Source organism: Macrotis lagotis, chromosome 1 (assembly GCF_037893015.1).
Source record: "Macrotis lagotis isolate mMagLag1 chromosome 1, bilby.v1.9.chrom.fasta, whole genome shotgun sequence".
Taxonomy (NCBI): Eukaryota; Metazoa; Chordata; class Mammalia; order Peramelemorphia; family Peramelidae; genus Macrotis; species Macrotis lagotis.
In genome coordinates this window covers 900,469,529-900,485,763 of record NC_133658.1, presented here as the reverse complement: position 1 = coordinate 900,485,763, position 16,235 = coordinate 900,469,529, and the positions used below count along the sequence as shown (strand labels likewise).

Sequence of the window (16,235 nt, the reverse complement as noted above, 5' to 3'; positions counted from 1 at the left end):
AAGGCCTTGGGCAGAAGCATAGGCAGTAGTCAGTAATTAAGTCAAAGTTAGGATTCTGGGTTTTAGCATGGATTCCAGCAAGGATATTCAGATCATAAAGTTGAGGCTGTATCAGAAACAGAACAGACCAGAATGTTGAGGACCTCATCATAATCAATAATCAGGATCCCATCACTACCATCCTTCCAAGTCATTTCAGTTTGTCACTTAAATTGGTTTTATTTTACTATTTCTTAATGAAATATGCTATTCCTATATATTAATTCCATCAGAGGCCATTTAGCCCAACCCATCCCATAAAAGAATTCCCTGTACTACATACTCAATAAATAATCTCACTTTTGCTTTCAGATGACTCACTATCTCCTGAATTGACTCACTGCCATTTTGGAGAAGTTTTTCTTTATGTTAAATTTAAATTTTCCTCTTTATAGCCTCTACCCATCTCCCCTAGCTTTGCCCTTTAGGGTCAACCAGAGTCTTACAATTCTCATGGTACTATTTCTTTGTGTTCTCAAATACAAATGAGATAAAGCCCATCCAGAGCCCCTGTAGGCCACCCCACATGACTTGTATACCCCATGCAATCTGAGGGTGATTTCATAAAGACTTATGCTTCATGCCCAATAGAATGATGCCAAACTAGCTGTGGGCCTGGGTCCCTCGGGGGTTCTAGGTTTCCCTCTCCCTGAAAGTGTTCAAGCAGAATCTGCTGGACTACCACTTGTCAGGTATTTTATAGTAATGATTCCTTTTAGGCATGGATTTGACAGGATAACTGCTGAGGTCCCTTTTAACTCTCAAATTCTGTAATAATGTTTGTCCAAAAGTTAATCATGGTCCTTTATGACTTAGGGGTTAACCACACAAATTGCAGCACCTTCATTATTCCTTTTGGACAGTTGACTCCACCAACAATGTGGTGGAGTAATGCCACAATCAGTTTTGGCCTTGCTCATCCCAATGAGAAGACCTTGCAACTCATTCTACTAACATTCCACTTGGGATAACCTTGAATCCAAATCCCTGTCTCCTTTCCAATCTACTAGCGTGACTACAAAGAAAAATTGAGGTCTGGCTATCTTCTTTAACAATACTGCAGTAACATGACTCCCTTACTGTAAGATGACCTCTAATAACTACTTCTATTGTATCAAAAATCGCTAGGTATTTTGACATTCTGAAGGAGAGATTCACATTTGCTGAGGTCCTGGCATCACTGATAAGACACAAAGATCCACGGCATGACCTCCTGGACACACCTTCTAGGGGAGCCTTTGATATCCAGCCCCACCCCCAACTTTGAAAGGCACTCCCTTTCTTTGATGGCCACAGCCAGAAGCAGCTCTCTAGATCCTGCTTTCTGACAGTGGAATGTATAGAAGACCCTTTTAAAAGTTGCATCTTTGGGAATTTGGATCTCTAGTGAAACCTATCCCCATCCCAAGCCTCTGTAGTCAGTGAACTTTGAGAAATATTAATAGATGTGCATGTTAACCTAAATCTGTTTTGCTTTTTCTTAAAGTCATTGTTAATGTTGGTCCCTTATTAGGTAGGACAAACTTGAGGGTTAACACATATTCAATTATTACTTTTTAAGGCCAAAACTCAAGGAGGACCTTTCCATAAAGGCCACCCCATAATGACATCATACCCCCATTCATCCTGGAGTTGGCCCCACAAGGGCTTGTCCAGCTATCACATAACCATCCCACAAAAGCTAGTCGTCCCCCAAATTCCAGGGAAGCCCCACGATTCCCTCACTCACCATAGGTGAGACCATAAACTCTTAGTACTTAATATTTAATACCTAATACTCATATAATATACAACAATGACTTAAAGCTCACGATGCTATAGAAAATATCCACACCTGGCTGCCCCTATTATCATCATCATTATTATTATCATTTTATTTTATTTTGGTTTTTTTTTTTTGTTTCTGCAGGGTAGTGGGGTTGGGGTGGCTTGCCCAGGGTCACACAGCTGGGTGATTGTTGGGTGTCTAGGGCCGGATTTGAGCTAGGGTGCTCCTGACTCCAGGGCTGGTGCTCCATCCACTGTGCCACCTAGCTGCCCCTATTATTATTGTTTTTTCATTTTCATTTTTTCCTCTTTCCTTTGCTTTATTGCTCATGAGGGTCTATATTTTGGGGGGGTATTATGTTTACTCTTAAACAAGAATACTTTAGTAATGTATAAAAACATTATTTGTATAAAAAAGAATATTATAATAATAATAATAGAAAATATCCAGCAACAATCTCAACTTCAGGACCTCTTTTCCAGGTAGCACCTTCTGAAACATTTCTCCATCACGCCTGTGTGGTGACCTCCCACTTGGAGACCCTTCCCACAACCCTAAGGCCATCTCAAAATTCCCTGAAGCCTATCGGGCGCTTTCAAAAAGGCTACTCCTCCTGCTCCCGTGGGGTTCCTCAAATTTTATGGACACCCCAAGTCTGCTGGAAACCAGACACCTCACAACCTGCTTGCCCATCCCCCCCACGAAATTCACTCCCACTCCGGGTTTCCCACACCACCTTTCCCCTTTTGTGGCTCGCAATCTCCAGAAGGAAGAATTTGAAAACTCTCACCTGTTCGCTTTGCACCCCTCAACGGCCCGGTCCTCACCTTGCTACCCTCCTCATTCTAGGCCACCCAGAAGGACACTTCCCGCCTTTTCGGACCACGCAGGCGCAAAGGGAGGAACGTGAGGGCTCCACCACGCCTGGGCGCGGCCTCTCCCGGCTGCGCTAGGACGCAGGCGGGCAGTTGACAGCCGACAGATCTGCGCAGGCCCAGAGGGGGCGGCACGGGCTGGGCGCAACGACGCGTGGATCCGGAAGGCCTCGTGCAGCCCCCTCAGGCTTTGCCGGGCTTGCCTCGGGACGCATGCGCACCGAAGTTGACAGCTGACAGATCTGCGCAGGCCCAGAGGGGGCGGCACGGGCTGGGCCCAACGACGCGTGGATCCGGAAAGGCCTCGTGCAGCCCCCTCAGGCTTTGCCGGGCTTGCCTCAGGACGCATGCGCACCGAAGTTGACAGCTGACAGATCCGCCGGGCAACAGCACGTGGATCCCGAAGGCCTCAGGCGGACACGGCTTTGTCTCAGAGAGCATGCGCGGGGCGCTAGCTGACAGCAGGAGCCTGAGGCCTTGGCCGAGGAGGGGCCAAGTGGACGACCCAGCCCAGGTCTAAGCAAGGAAGAACCTGGCACCTGCTGGGTGAGGAAAGGGGGGTTCAAGCATGGGGTTTCACCCTCACCATCGTTGTCGCCAGCCTGGGCTGCACTGGGAGTCCTGTAATGGTGGTATAGCCGAGGCCCCGCCCCCAGGCCTCGCTCTTTGCGGTGCCAGCTGCCCCCGAGGATGATGCCTGGCCAAGAAATGCTCATCATCTTTTATTTTTTTTTAGTTTTTTACAAGGCAACGGGGTTAAGTGGCTTGCCCAAGGCTACACGGCTAGGTAATTATTAAGTACCTGAGGTCACATTTCAACTCAGGTGGTACTCCTGACTCCAGGGCTGGTGTTCTATCCACTGTACCACCTAGCCCAAGAAATGTTCATTATGACCAAGTTACACTTACCCAGGGAATGCATTGATGGTTCAGTATTAAGGAGAAAATGTAATCATCTTAAAACCAATATTTTTATGGTAGATGCAGAAAAAATTGATAAAAGAAGACATTTAACTCCAGCACCCAAATTTAAGAATATCTCAAAAGACCAAGCTGTGTCGGTTGAATGCATTTTTGAATCCATTAGGCGAAGAAAAAAGATATGAAGATGAAAGTTTTTATTTCAAAGTAAGATTAAAATATTTTGTTTCAATTGATTGCTTATGCCTTTTAGTTAAGCTTAAAAAATAATTAAACCTATAGACATAAATGAATTTCTCTTTTTTTTGTTTTTTTTTGGTCTTTAGTTTTTGCAAGGCAATGGGGTTAAGTGACTTGCCCAAGGTCACACAGCTAGTAAGTCTGAGGCAAGATTTGAACTCAGGTCCTCCTGACTCTAGGTTCAGTGCTCTATTCACTGGGACATCTAGCTCTGGTAGAAGAGTTGTTAATATAATAAGAAGAATATTATTAAAAACTAAAAATTCACATTCTTGCAATAGACAAATATTTTAAGTTTTCTCAGTCTCTGTAGAGGTAAAGTGAGGATACCTCCTCTTCTCACTATTATTTGACTCCCATTCTAGAAGTTAGTCATAGCAGAGACAAGAGAAAGAAATGAAAGATATAAACAATGACAAAGAGGAGACACAATGGAGAATTGCTTCCTGTAGAGGTAAAGCAAGGATACCTCCTCTTCTCATTATTGACTCCCATTCTAGAAAGGCTAGCAATAGCAATAAAATAAAGAAATGAAAGACAAATATTGATGTAGGTAACATGAATAAATGAATAAATTACACATGTATTAAGGGATTAGTATGTACAAAGTTCAGTGCTAAATGATGGGGATGCAACTAGAAAATAAACCCCTGCCTCAAGGAATTCATATTTTTATTGGGGGGGGACAATAAATAGAAAGAGTTTCAGCTGCAGGTTAAATAGAAAAATTCCATGGACTTTTATTTTTTTATTATTTTGGGGGTATTTTTATAAGTCATTGGGGTTAAGTGGCTTGCCCGAGGCCACACAGCTAGGTAATTATTAAGTGTCTGAGGTCGAATTTGAACTCAGGTACTCCTGACTCTAGGGCCCATGCTCCATCCACTGCACCACCTAACCACCCCCTTCCATGGACTTTTAGCAAATGGTGATGCCTATTGTTTTGCATCTGTTTCTGATGCTGAACTATTTGACAGAGCCAAGGACTTTGGTGGCAAGGAGTTTCTTTTCTGGGTCTTTGGTAGTGGTGCCTGCAGCCCCTTAGGAGCAATGATCACGCTGCTTCTCCACAGGGCCTGCTTCCCAGGGTGATGGCTACAGTCACTGAACTGGAAGCAGTACTATCCCAAAAGCTGAACTTTCTCTATTATTATTATTATTTCTCACTACTTTGGGGTAGTGGTGGGTATTTTTTTCTAACACATGTTGTTTCCTTCCACTCCAAGGTGCCTGCTATTTTAGATAATAGTAATTTTCTGAATAATCTGATAATTTAGAGAATATTAATTAATAATAGACTTGCCCATCAGCCCTGTGAATGATAGTTGATTGACTATTGGCAGGGAAGACTGAGTAATCTGCAGGGTGCTACCTTTCTTAGAGTCCTCATGCTCATATTCCCAATGGTCAATACTCAAGGTGATGAGTTGATTTTTCATAATGATCTCTGTAACAGCTTTGGAGGATAGGTTGGAAGCAAATCTGGGAGTCTAGGGACATTGTTATTCCCCAAACTCTTGATCTCAGGGTCCTGAGTTGCCTCCATTAGAACAAGTCAATAAGTATTGAAGAGATACTTACCATACAACTTTGCTAAGGGTCTGAGGAGACATGGTGGTCCAAGTACCTAACTGAAATAATTATTAGCTTAAGTAAAAGGGAAAGGTACAAACTCGATCTACACAAATAGCATTTTAAATAATAAGTAAATTGAAGCTAGACCTACAGAAATAGATAGTGTTTCTAAATAATAGTAATAATAATGATGATGATGATGGCTAACATTTATGCAATGCTTCCTATGGACCAATTCATGTCTTAGTTCATGTCTTTTTCATTATACTGGTGCTGCCAATCATGGGGAATGATCATTCTCCCCATTATTTGTCCACTTTTATTTTTGTAAGATACGTATAAATCTGGATAGATTCCAAATAGTCGATGTATTTTGTAATTATTTTTGAACGGTAATTCTCGACACCATTTGCTCTTGGGTTTTGTTACCTGCCTCGGATACTTATAGCTATGTAACCCTGGGTAGGCCATTTAACCACTGTTAGTCTCAAATGCTTTACAATTTCATTTAATCCTCACAACAATCCTGAGAGGTAGATGTTCCTATTATTTGCACTTTACAGATGAGAAAATTGAGACTAACAGAGGTTAAATGACCTACCCAGGGTTACATAGCTATAAGTATCCGAGGCAGGTAACAAAACCCAAGAGCAAATGGTGTCGAGAATTACCGTTCAAAAATAATTACAAAATACATCGACTATTTGGAATCTATCCAGATTTATACGTATCTTACAAAAATAAAAGTGGACAAATAATGGGGAGAATGATCATTCCCCATGATTGGCAGCACCAGTATAATGAAAAAGACATGAACTAAATTAAGTTTAGAAATTTAATGCAGTACCTGTCAAACTTCCAAGAGGTTACTTTATAGGACCAGACAAAATAATAACAAAATTCATTTGGAAGACTCTCAGGGGAGAAGATAGAAATTGGAAGGAGGGGAATTAGCGCTTCCAGACCTCAAATTCTATTTTAAAATAATGATGATCAAAGCTAGTGCTGGTTAAGAAAAAAAATAGAAAAATAGAATGGTGAAACAAACTAAGATAAATCAGAACCAGGATCGATTAAACACAGTTCTCAGTGTTGGATAAGTCAATCAATAACCATGTATTAAGGGCCAACAATGACCCTGGCACTATGCTAAGGACTTGGGGGGAGGAAGGGGGGCGGAGATACTCAGCCAGAGAAAAGCCATTCACTGGCCTCAGGAACTCCCAGTCTAATGGGGGACCCCCAAGGAGATAGGTATATACCAACAGACTATGTACAGGATACATTGGAGAATTAGAAGGGATGGGGAAAGGCTTCCCTGGAAAGGAATTAAAAAGGAAACCAAGAGGTAGAGAAGAGGAAGAAGAGGTTCCCAGGTCTAGGGGACAGCCAGAGAAGCTGCAACAGATGATGGGACTTGTGTGGGTGTCACCGGATGGAAGAGTGTGGGGAGTGAGATCTAAGAAAACTAGAAAAGTAGAAGGGAAGCCAGGCTACAAAGGGCTTTGAATGCCAAACAGAGGATTTCCTGTCTGATCCTAGAGGTGATAAGGAGCCTTTGGAGTTGATAGAAAAGTGGGTGATAGGGTTGACCTACTATAGGAAAATCTCTTTGGCAGCTGAGCAGAGTGGAGAGAGACAACCAGCAAGTCCAGTTGTAAGGCAATGAGGGCCTGAGTGGTGGCAGTGTGGTAAATGGTTAAAAGAGATGTTACAGGGCTAAAATCAACAGCCCTGGCAATAGATTTGACTTGGAGAAAGAGTGCCTGTTTGGAAAAAATAAAGGTTTCAACCAGCGATGTCAACCATAAACCACAATAAGTTTCATAAGATACAGGTCTTGTAAAAAGTAATTAGGGAAAAAATGAGACTTACTTTCATATAAATGACTAGAGGCAGAATCCTTTTTTATCTTATAAATATTTTTTGTTTTCGAATTACATACAATGGTAATTTCTGCCAATCTTTTTTTTTTGAGAGATGTGGAGTTTTACAATTTTTCTCCCTTCCTTCCCCACTTTCTTCCCCCTTCCTCCCAACAGAAGGCAATCTGATATAGGGGTTTTACATTTGTGTCCATATTTTGAAATTAAACTTCTTGTGAGAGAAAAATCAGATCCAAAAAGGAAGAAGAAAACATTAGAGATAGCAAAATTACATATTATATAGGACAACTTTTTTTTTGGTTTTTGCAAGGCAATGGGGTTAAGTGGCTTGCCCAAGGCCTCACAGCTGGTAATTATGAAGTGTCTGAGACTGCATTTAAACTCAGGTACCCCTGACTCCAGGGCAGATGATCTATCCACTGCACTACCTAGCTGCCCCACTCTTTTTTTTTTTTTTTTTTTGGTTTTTGCAAGTATATAGGACAACTTTTAAAAGTTAAAGATAATAAGCTTTGGTCTTTGTTTAAACTCCACAGTTCCGTCTCTGGATACAGGTGGTATTCTCCATCACAAATCCCCTAAAATTGTCCCTGATTAGTGCACTGATAGAATGAGCAAGTTCAAAATGGTTGATCATTACCCACCATGTTGCTCTTGGGGTATATAGTGTTCTTCTGGTTCTGCTCATCTCATTCAACATCAATTCATGCAAGTCTTGACCTTTTCTGAGACCCCATCCTAGAGGCAGAATTCTTTTTGTATTTTTTTCTTTTTGTAAGACAATGGGGTTAAGTGACTTGCCCAAGGTCACAGAACTAGGTAATTAGTAAGTGTCTGAGGCCAGATATGAACTCAGGTCCTCCTGATTCCAGGGCCAGGGCTCTATACACTGCACTACCTAGCTGCCCCGCCCCCAGAATTCTTAAGTAAATGATAGCAAAGATTACAAAAGGTAAAAAGGATTAAAAGCTTTTGCATGAATAAAATTAATGATTGGAAATCATATTCACACATCAAGTGTTTCCAATAAAAAATCTATTAGGTAAAAATCTGGGGAATTAACACAGGTTCTCAGCTTTTAATCTTATTAACCATTCCCTTATCATGGATACATGCTCATCTCTTGACTTCTGTAACACTTTTCTTATTTGATTTTGCTACTCTGGTTCATTGGGATTATCAGTGTCTTTTGCCAGATTGTCTTCTTGCCCATTAAATATGAGTATCTCTGAAGCCTAAATCCTAGGCTCTTTTCTTTCTTTTCTACTCTCTTGGTAATTTCATTAGCCCCTAGGAGAGTAATCATTATCATCACCATCATCATCTTTGTATAATATCTCTGCAACTGATTCCCAAATCTATTCACCTATCTCTGTCCTGAATCCAAACTTAGTATTCTATTCAGCAGCTATCTTTCCTCCAGGTGCTCCATAGATATTTCCTAATCAACATCTTTTAAAATAGAACTCATATTTTCTCTCAAACTCATTTTTATTTCTATTGTTCGTCACCACATCCTTTAAGTTGCCCAGATTCACCCTAACCGTATATCCAATCAGTTGCCAAGTTCTTACCCTCATAGTATCTCTCTCATTCATTTTTTCTCTTCACTCCCCCCATGGTCTTTGTAAATTCAGACCTTCATCTCCTCTCACCCAGATGAGTACAATAGTGTACTAGCTGATTTCCCTGTTTCCAATATCTCCCCTTCAGTCCATTCTCTATATCAGTGGCTTCTTAATGTTTTAGAACCTGGAAGCTTATAAAAAAAATGTTGACATCATCTTTGCCATCCCCAATATGTATGCATTTATAAGTTACAAATCCATTCTACAGGACTGGTGTATTATGTAAGTTATAAAACAGAGATGTAAAAAATGGATGAGATAAGGATGAAAAAACTTTCAAAATTAATTTTTAATTTAAAAATACATAAAGTCCTGTTGTGATGTTCTAGTGTGATATGAATGTGACCTTAAGAAAGATGGAAAGGTTTCAGAATGTTAACAGAATGTTAACAGAATGGATCTGTTTTCTAAGGACCAAACTAGCAAATCACAGGGGAGTATACATGCTAGGAGGCTGGCCAACTAGTGATGAAATTATTTTGTCTATGGCAACTCCCAGTTCTACAGTGATGGTCATAGAGTAGCAATGTAGGAGGGTGAAGGGAGGAACAGGCATTTATTGAGGACCTACTATGTTCCAAGTTCTTTACAGATCTCAACTGTTAAATAGAGGGAGGGGGAAAAAGTGCTTAGAATTCCACTGCTTTTATATTGATTGTCAACAAATTTCAGTTTGACTATTTGTACTTTGGATACAAGCTCCTTTTCAAATGACTGTCACATGAATATGCTTTTAGAGAAGTTTATTCTGCTCAATTATGACATCTTTGCCATCAGTGAAACCAAAAGAAAGAAGGAAGTTGAATGGGAGGAAACAGTACACATGAAATCAGGAAGCAAGTGGATGGAATGAGTTGTTGTAACATTCCCCAAAGCTATAAGAAGATTATTTAATGGGACATTAATTATACTAATTGTAAACATTTGCAAAAAGGTCATTCAAATCTTCTTAAGTACCAATTTTGGTTGCTGAGGACCAAGTATCAGAGGAATTCTCTGTGCAACTTGATGAGACCATCCCTCCAAATCCTACCAATATACATGCTAATACTAGGTGAGCTCAGTGCAAGGATGAGAAGACAAGAGGTGTGTAGGGGGAAGAATGTTAGAGAAAGTATATTTCAGGAGAAAGAAATGAAAAACATGAACACTTAAAAATTTAGCTGCAGACATGACAAGCACAAAATATCAAAAAGGACAAAATCAATTACATTTTGACAGATGGGAGAAGATGGATTGACATGGAAATTATCTTTGAGTCAGTTATTTGTGCAAAGTCAGAACATCAAATCAGAGTAAAAATCAGTTAATAATAAGAAAAAAAGAAGAAAAATAAATAAGTTATTGAAAATCAGACATGGTGAATGGTTAACAGAAAAGATATCAATTTCACCCAGAAATTATTTTTTAAAATTATATTTATTTAAGGCAGTGGGCTTAAGTGACTTGCCCAAGGTCACACAGTTAGGTAATTAAGTGTCTGGGGTAGAATTTGAACTGACTTCAGGGCTGGTGCATTATCTACTGCGCCATCTGGCTGCCGAAATTATTTTTAATATTAATGATATTTTATTTTTTACAATTTCTCATAAAGATAGTTTTTAATATTCAACCTTCATTTTTTATAAAATTTTTAGTTCCACATTTTCTCCTCCTTCCTTTTTTCCTTACTCCTCAAGTCAGCAAGCAATTTGATATGGGTTAAATATGTACATTTATGTTGAATATATTCCACATTGGTCATGTTGTGAAGGAAGAAGCAGAACAAAAGAGAAAAGCCATAAGAAACAAAAAACACAAAGCAAAGAAAAAAGTGAAAATAATCTGCTTTGTTGGCACGTGGATAACATTTTCCATCTCAAGTCTTTTAGAATTATCTTTGATTACTATATTGCAGAGAAGAGCTAAGTCTATTATACATGATCATCACACAATGTTTCTGTTACATTCCATTACATTCATATACCACAACCTGTTGCCCAATTGATGGGCAACCCCTCAATTTCATGACCATCAAAAGAGCTGTTATAATTAGTTTTTGTACATGTAAGTCCTCCCCGCCCTTTTTACGATCTCTTTGGGTTGCAGACTGAGTAGTAGTATTTCTGGATCCAAGTGTATGCATTGTTTGTTTGCCCTTTGGACATAGTTCCAAATTGCTCTCCAGAATGGTTGGATCAGTTCACAACTCCACCAATAGTGCTTTAGTGTCCCATTTTTCCTACATTCCTTCAAATATTTATCAGTTTCCTTTTTCAGAAATAATTTATTAAAATAATTTTAAAACAGTATAAATTAATTGCAACCACAAGGAGACCAAAAGAATATAAAAAGTGCTTTAGTCAGCAATCATTTGACTTTACTTGCCAAAAAGTGAGAAAGAAGCTGAAGAGAATTATGTTAAAATATAAGCTTATTTGTAAAAGATTGTAGAATGTAATTTTTTTAAGGTTTTTGCAAGGCAAATGGGGTTAAGTGACTTGCCCAAGGCCACGCAGCTAGGTAATTATTAAGTGTCTGAGGCTGGATTTGAACTCAGGTTCTCCTGACTCCAGGGCTGGTGCTCTCTCCACTGCGCCACCTAGCCACCACCTAAAATGTAATTCTTATAAAGAAGAAAGTAGTAGTAGAGAGTATATCCATTTTAAAGATGCCTTGGAAAAATATTAAACTAAGCAAAACTATTTCAAGGGTATTCAAGGATGAAAAGGGAACGAGAACTGCAAACAAAAAAAATAATGAAAAAGATTTGCAGAAACCATTTCAACAGTTTTCTCCATGTATAATGGAACTGCCATATCCCAAAACATCCCAATAACTGAAGTGCTTACAGAGTGAAGAGGCATGGAACTAAAAAGAGCAAAGCTGGAATAGGTGGCCAGACTGTCAAGTGTGTCTAGAGGAGATACATATGGTGGTAATATAATTGTCAGGACACCGAAGGATTGATAAACAAGATATCTGAAGGTGAGGGAGATCTCAAAGGTGTAGAAAAAAATTCAAGCCTTATTAATATATCCACCTACATACATACATACATACACACAAAGGACAACCAAGAGACCTTCTTACATCTGTTGCTACTTTTCCATCTGTATAAAATCTTTATGAGGGTCATATGTACACAAATTCAGGGCAATCTAAATGATCATTAATGAGAAACAAGATTTGTAAGAGTATTTAACAATGGATCACATCTTTATTATAGTTGAGTGAAAGATGTAAAAAATATAAGATTTCATTGTATTTGTTTGTTGATTACAAAAAACTTGTAATTCAATCTAACCAAATGTTCTTATGTAACCAAGTGTTTCCCATCTATACTTCAAGGTTATTTAGGATTCCCATGAAGCTCCAACAACAGAAATAAACTGATAATAAACATCAGGAAAGCCAGAAAACAGAGAGATGTGCATTTACTCCTCTGATGGAGGAGAACATCCATAGGGTCTGAGTTGAAAAGGATATAATTATTATTATATTATCATTTCAAAAGGATATATTTAATAATTTTCCTTCCTACAACCGATTGTAAGGTTTTTATGTCTTAATATATGGTCAGTCTCTTGTGTAGGTGTCATGTACCACTGAGATTAAGGTAGATTCTTTTCTATCCCCATTAAGTTTTGTCCAGAAATCTATCATATCAAACTCTTTCAAAATTTTTATTTACTTCCTTATCTTCTTTCTTGTATATTTTGTAGTTAGGAAAAAGTTGAGATTCCCCATTAGTATAGTTTTGTTGTCTGTTTTCTCCTGTAACTCATTCAATTTCTCCTCTGTGATGTGGTTGCTATACCCCTTTGGTATATTTATGTGTTTATTAGTAATGCTATTATTTCATTGTCTATGGTACTTTTTAGCAAGATATAGTTTTCTTCCTTATCTCTTTTAATTAAGTCTATTTTTACTTTTGCTTTGTTTGAGATCATGATGGCTACTTCCTTTTTCTTTATTTGTTTTTACTTCAACTGAAGCATAAGAAATTTTTCTCTGTGTGGATCTCTCTGCTTCAACATATTGTAGTATTCTGTTTGTTAATCCACTCTGCTATTTACTTCTCTTTTATGGGTAAGTTCAAACCATTCACATTCATAATTATGATTATTAATTCTGTATTTCTCTCCATCCTATTTTGCCTTCTGTTTATTCTTGTCTGTCCTCACCCTGTCCCTTCTCATCAGTATTTTGCTTCTGATCACCATCTCATCCAATCTACCCTCTCTTCTTTCAGTCCCTTCCCCCCTACCCCTTTTCACAACTCCCTCCTCTTCTACTTCCCTATAGGGTAAGATAGAGTTCTATATCAAATTGATTATGTATGTTATTCCTTCTTTGAGCCATTTGGATGACAGTAATGTTCAAGCAATGTCCACTGCACCCCACTCCCACCTTCTTCTCCACTGTAATAGGCCTTTTATGCAACTTTGTGTAAGATACTTTATTCCATCTTACTTCTCACTTCTGCTCCCAGTGTAATCTTCTTTCTCACTTATTATTTTTTTGGATATCATTCCATCAAAGTCACCTTATATTCATACCTTACATCTATGTATACTCCTTACTAACTGCCCTAATTGTGATGTAATGTTTTTTTTAGTTTTTGCAAGTTTTCTCTGCATTCACTCCAAAATCAGATTAGTCAAAGGAAGAGAGAGTTTCCCACATGAAGTTTCTGATGTTTCCTAAGTCCTGCCCACCTTCTGAAGGCATTGCCACATTTAGAACAGTTAGAGCTTCTCTCCACTATGAATTCTCTGATGTTCTCTAAGGTAGGTCCTTCTACTGAAGGATTTTTTTTTTAGGTTTTTGCAAGGCAATGGGGTTAAGTGGCTTGCCTGAGGCCACACAGCTAGGTAATTATTAAGTGTTTGAGGCCACATTTGAACTCAGGTACTCCTGACTCCAAGGCTGGTGTTTCATCCACTGCGCCACCTCGCTGCCCCTTGTGATGTAATTCTTGAGAGTTATAGGTATCACTTTCCTGTATAGAGATATAAACAGTTTAGCCTTGTTGAATCATAAGACATTCAAACATAAGAATTTTCTTTTTGCTCTTTACCTTTTTATGCTTCTTTAGGGTCTTGTATTTGAAAATCAATTTTTTAAATTTAGCTCTGGACTTTTCATAAGGAATGCTTGAAAGTCATCTATTTCATTGAATGACCATTTTCCCCCTGAAGGATTGTGCTCACTTTTTCTGGGTAGATGATTCTTGGTTATAGTACTGGCTCCTTTGCCTTCCAGAATATCATATCCCATGCCCTCTTATCATTTAATGTAGAAGCTGCTACTTCCTATGTAATCTTGGCTGTGATTCTACAATATTTGAATTGTTTTGAAATCTCTTTCAGGAGAAAATTGGTAGATTATTTCAACGTTTATTTTGCCCCCTAGTTCTAGGATACCAGGGCAATTTTCCTTGGTAATTTCTTAAAATATGATGTCCAGGTCCTTTTTTTTTCATCATGGCTTTCAGTTAGTGCAATAATTCTTAAATTATTTCTCTGAATCTATTTTCCAGATGAGTTGTTTTTCCTATGAAACAGTTCATATTTTTTTTTCATTCTTTTGAGTTTTTGAAATCTCAAAAGTCATTTATTTCCACTTGTCCAATTTTAGTTTTTTAAGGAATCATATTCTTCAGTTAGCTTTTTTTATTCTTTTTCATTTGTCAGTTTTTTAAATGATTCTCTTACATCGTTCTCATTTCCCAATTTTAATCAATCCTATTTTATTTTAATTCTTTTTGAACATTTCTAAGGAGTTCCTTTTGAATTTGAAAACTAATTCATATTTTTCTTTGAAGCTTTGCTTGTATGTGTTTTGACATTGTTGTCCTTTTTCTATAACTTTCAGTAACTTTCTGTAATCAGGTTTTTTTTTATTATTTTGGTTTGTGGGTTTGTTTTTTTTTAATCTCATTTTTCCTAGCTATTTTGTTACTTTTAAAGTTGAGCTTTGGGCCTGGGTGGAGGGGGCACTGCCCCAATTTTCTTGTGCTGGTGCGTCTATAGGCCCTGGTTGCTTGCTTGGTGTTGCTACTGGGGGCCTGGCCCCTCATCTGGTGCTGCACCAAGGTCTGTATAGGGTGGAGGAACCTGGTCCTGAGCTGGACCCCGGGGTGTGGTGGAAAACTTTGGTGGCTTGCCTGATGTTGCACTGTGGTGAAGGGGCCTGAGTCACTGATCTGCTCTGGGACTCAGGGCTCCCCACTGGCTTGCTGGGGCCCTGGCACTGCTTGCCAGGGATCATGTTCCCTTTTATCCAAGTGAGACAGTACTTTCCTGCCAACCTTCCAGGTTGTCTTGGGTTGCAAAATTATTTCACTTTGTCTTTTTGTTGGTTCTTCTCTTCCAGAAGGTGTTTTGAGGCTCTATTTTATAATTGTTTGGAGGTGAATTGGGAGAGTTCAGGTGATTTCCTGCCCTTCTCCATTTCTTGGCTCCCAGATGATTTCACACTTTATGTCTAAATCACATATTCATTTTTTTAGGTGTTTGTAGAAATTCTGTTTATTGTCCTTATAGTCAAGTTCATAGGACTAGTCCCTAATATACAGTCTAGATTGACCTTAGATGCTCCAGTGATTACAAAGTGCTACTTCTCCTTTTTTTTTTATTTTAAAGGTTTTGTTTATTTTGAGTTTTACAATTTTTTCCCCTAATTTTACTTCCCTCCTCCACCCCCAACGGAAGGCAATTTGCCAGTCTTTACATTGTTTCCATGGTATAGATTGATCCAAATTGAATGTGATGAGAGAGAAATCATATCCTTAAGGAAGAAACATAAAGTATAAGAGATAGCAAGATCAGACAATAAGATATCAGGTTTTTTTTTTTTAAATTAAAGGGAATAGTCCTTGGTCTTTGTTCAAACTCCACAGTTCTTTCTCTGGATACAGATGGTATTCTCCATTGCAGACAGTCCCAAATTGTCACTGATTGTTGCACTGATGGAATGAGGAAGTCCATCAAGGTTGATCATCACCCCCATGTTGCTGTCAGGGTGCACAGTGCCTCTCTGGCTCTGCTCATCTTACTCAGCATCAGTCCATGCAAATCCCTCCAGACTTCCCCGAATTCCCATCCCTCCCAGCTTCTTCCTTTTTTTTTATGTTTAACCTGCATTGTTAACATTCTTTCTCCATCACTTTCTTAAATCTAGACAGTCAACAAAGTAATAAATCAAGTCTTGATTTAAAGCTTTTGCCAATTTCCAAGATGTAAAAGTTCTTTTTTTAATTTATTTTTATTAAAGATATTATTTGAGTTTTATAATTTCCCCCCGATCTTACTCCCCC

The 16,235-nt window shown here is 38.7% G+C and overlaps 1 long non-coding RNA gene across 1 annotated transcript; it reads left to right on the top strand.

Moving 5' to 3' along the window:
- The first annotated feature begins 3,096 nt into the window (after positions 1–3,096).
- On the top strand, positions 3,097–3,835 carry LOC141491693 (uncharacterized). Its single transcript, XR_012469710.1, has 2 exons — positions 3,097–3,228; positions 3,664–3,835. It is a non-coding gene; the product is annotated as an uncharacterized LOC141491693 (long non-coding RNA).
- Positions 3,836–16,235: the final 12,400 nt, after the last annotated feature.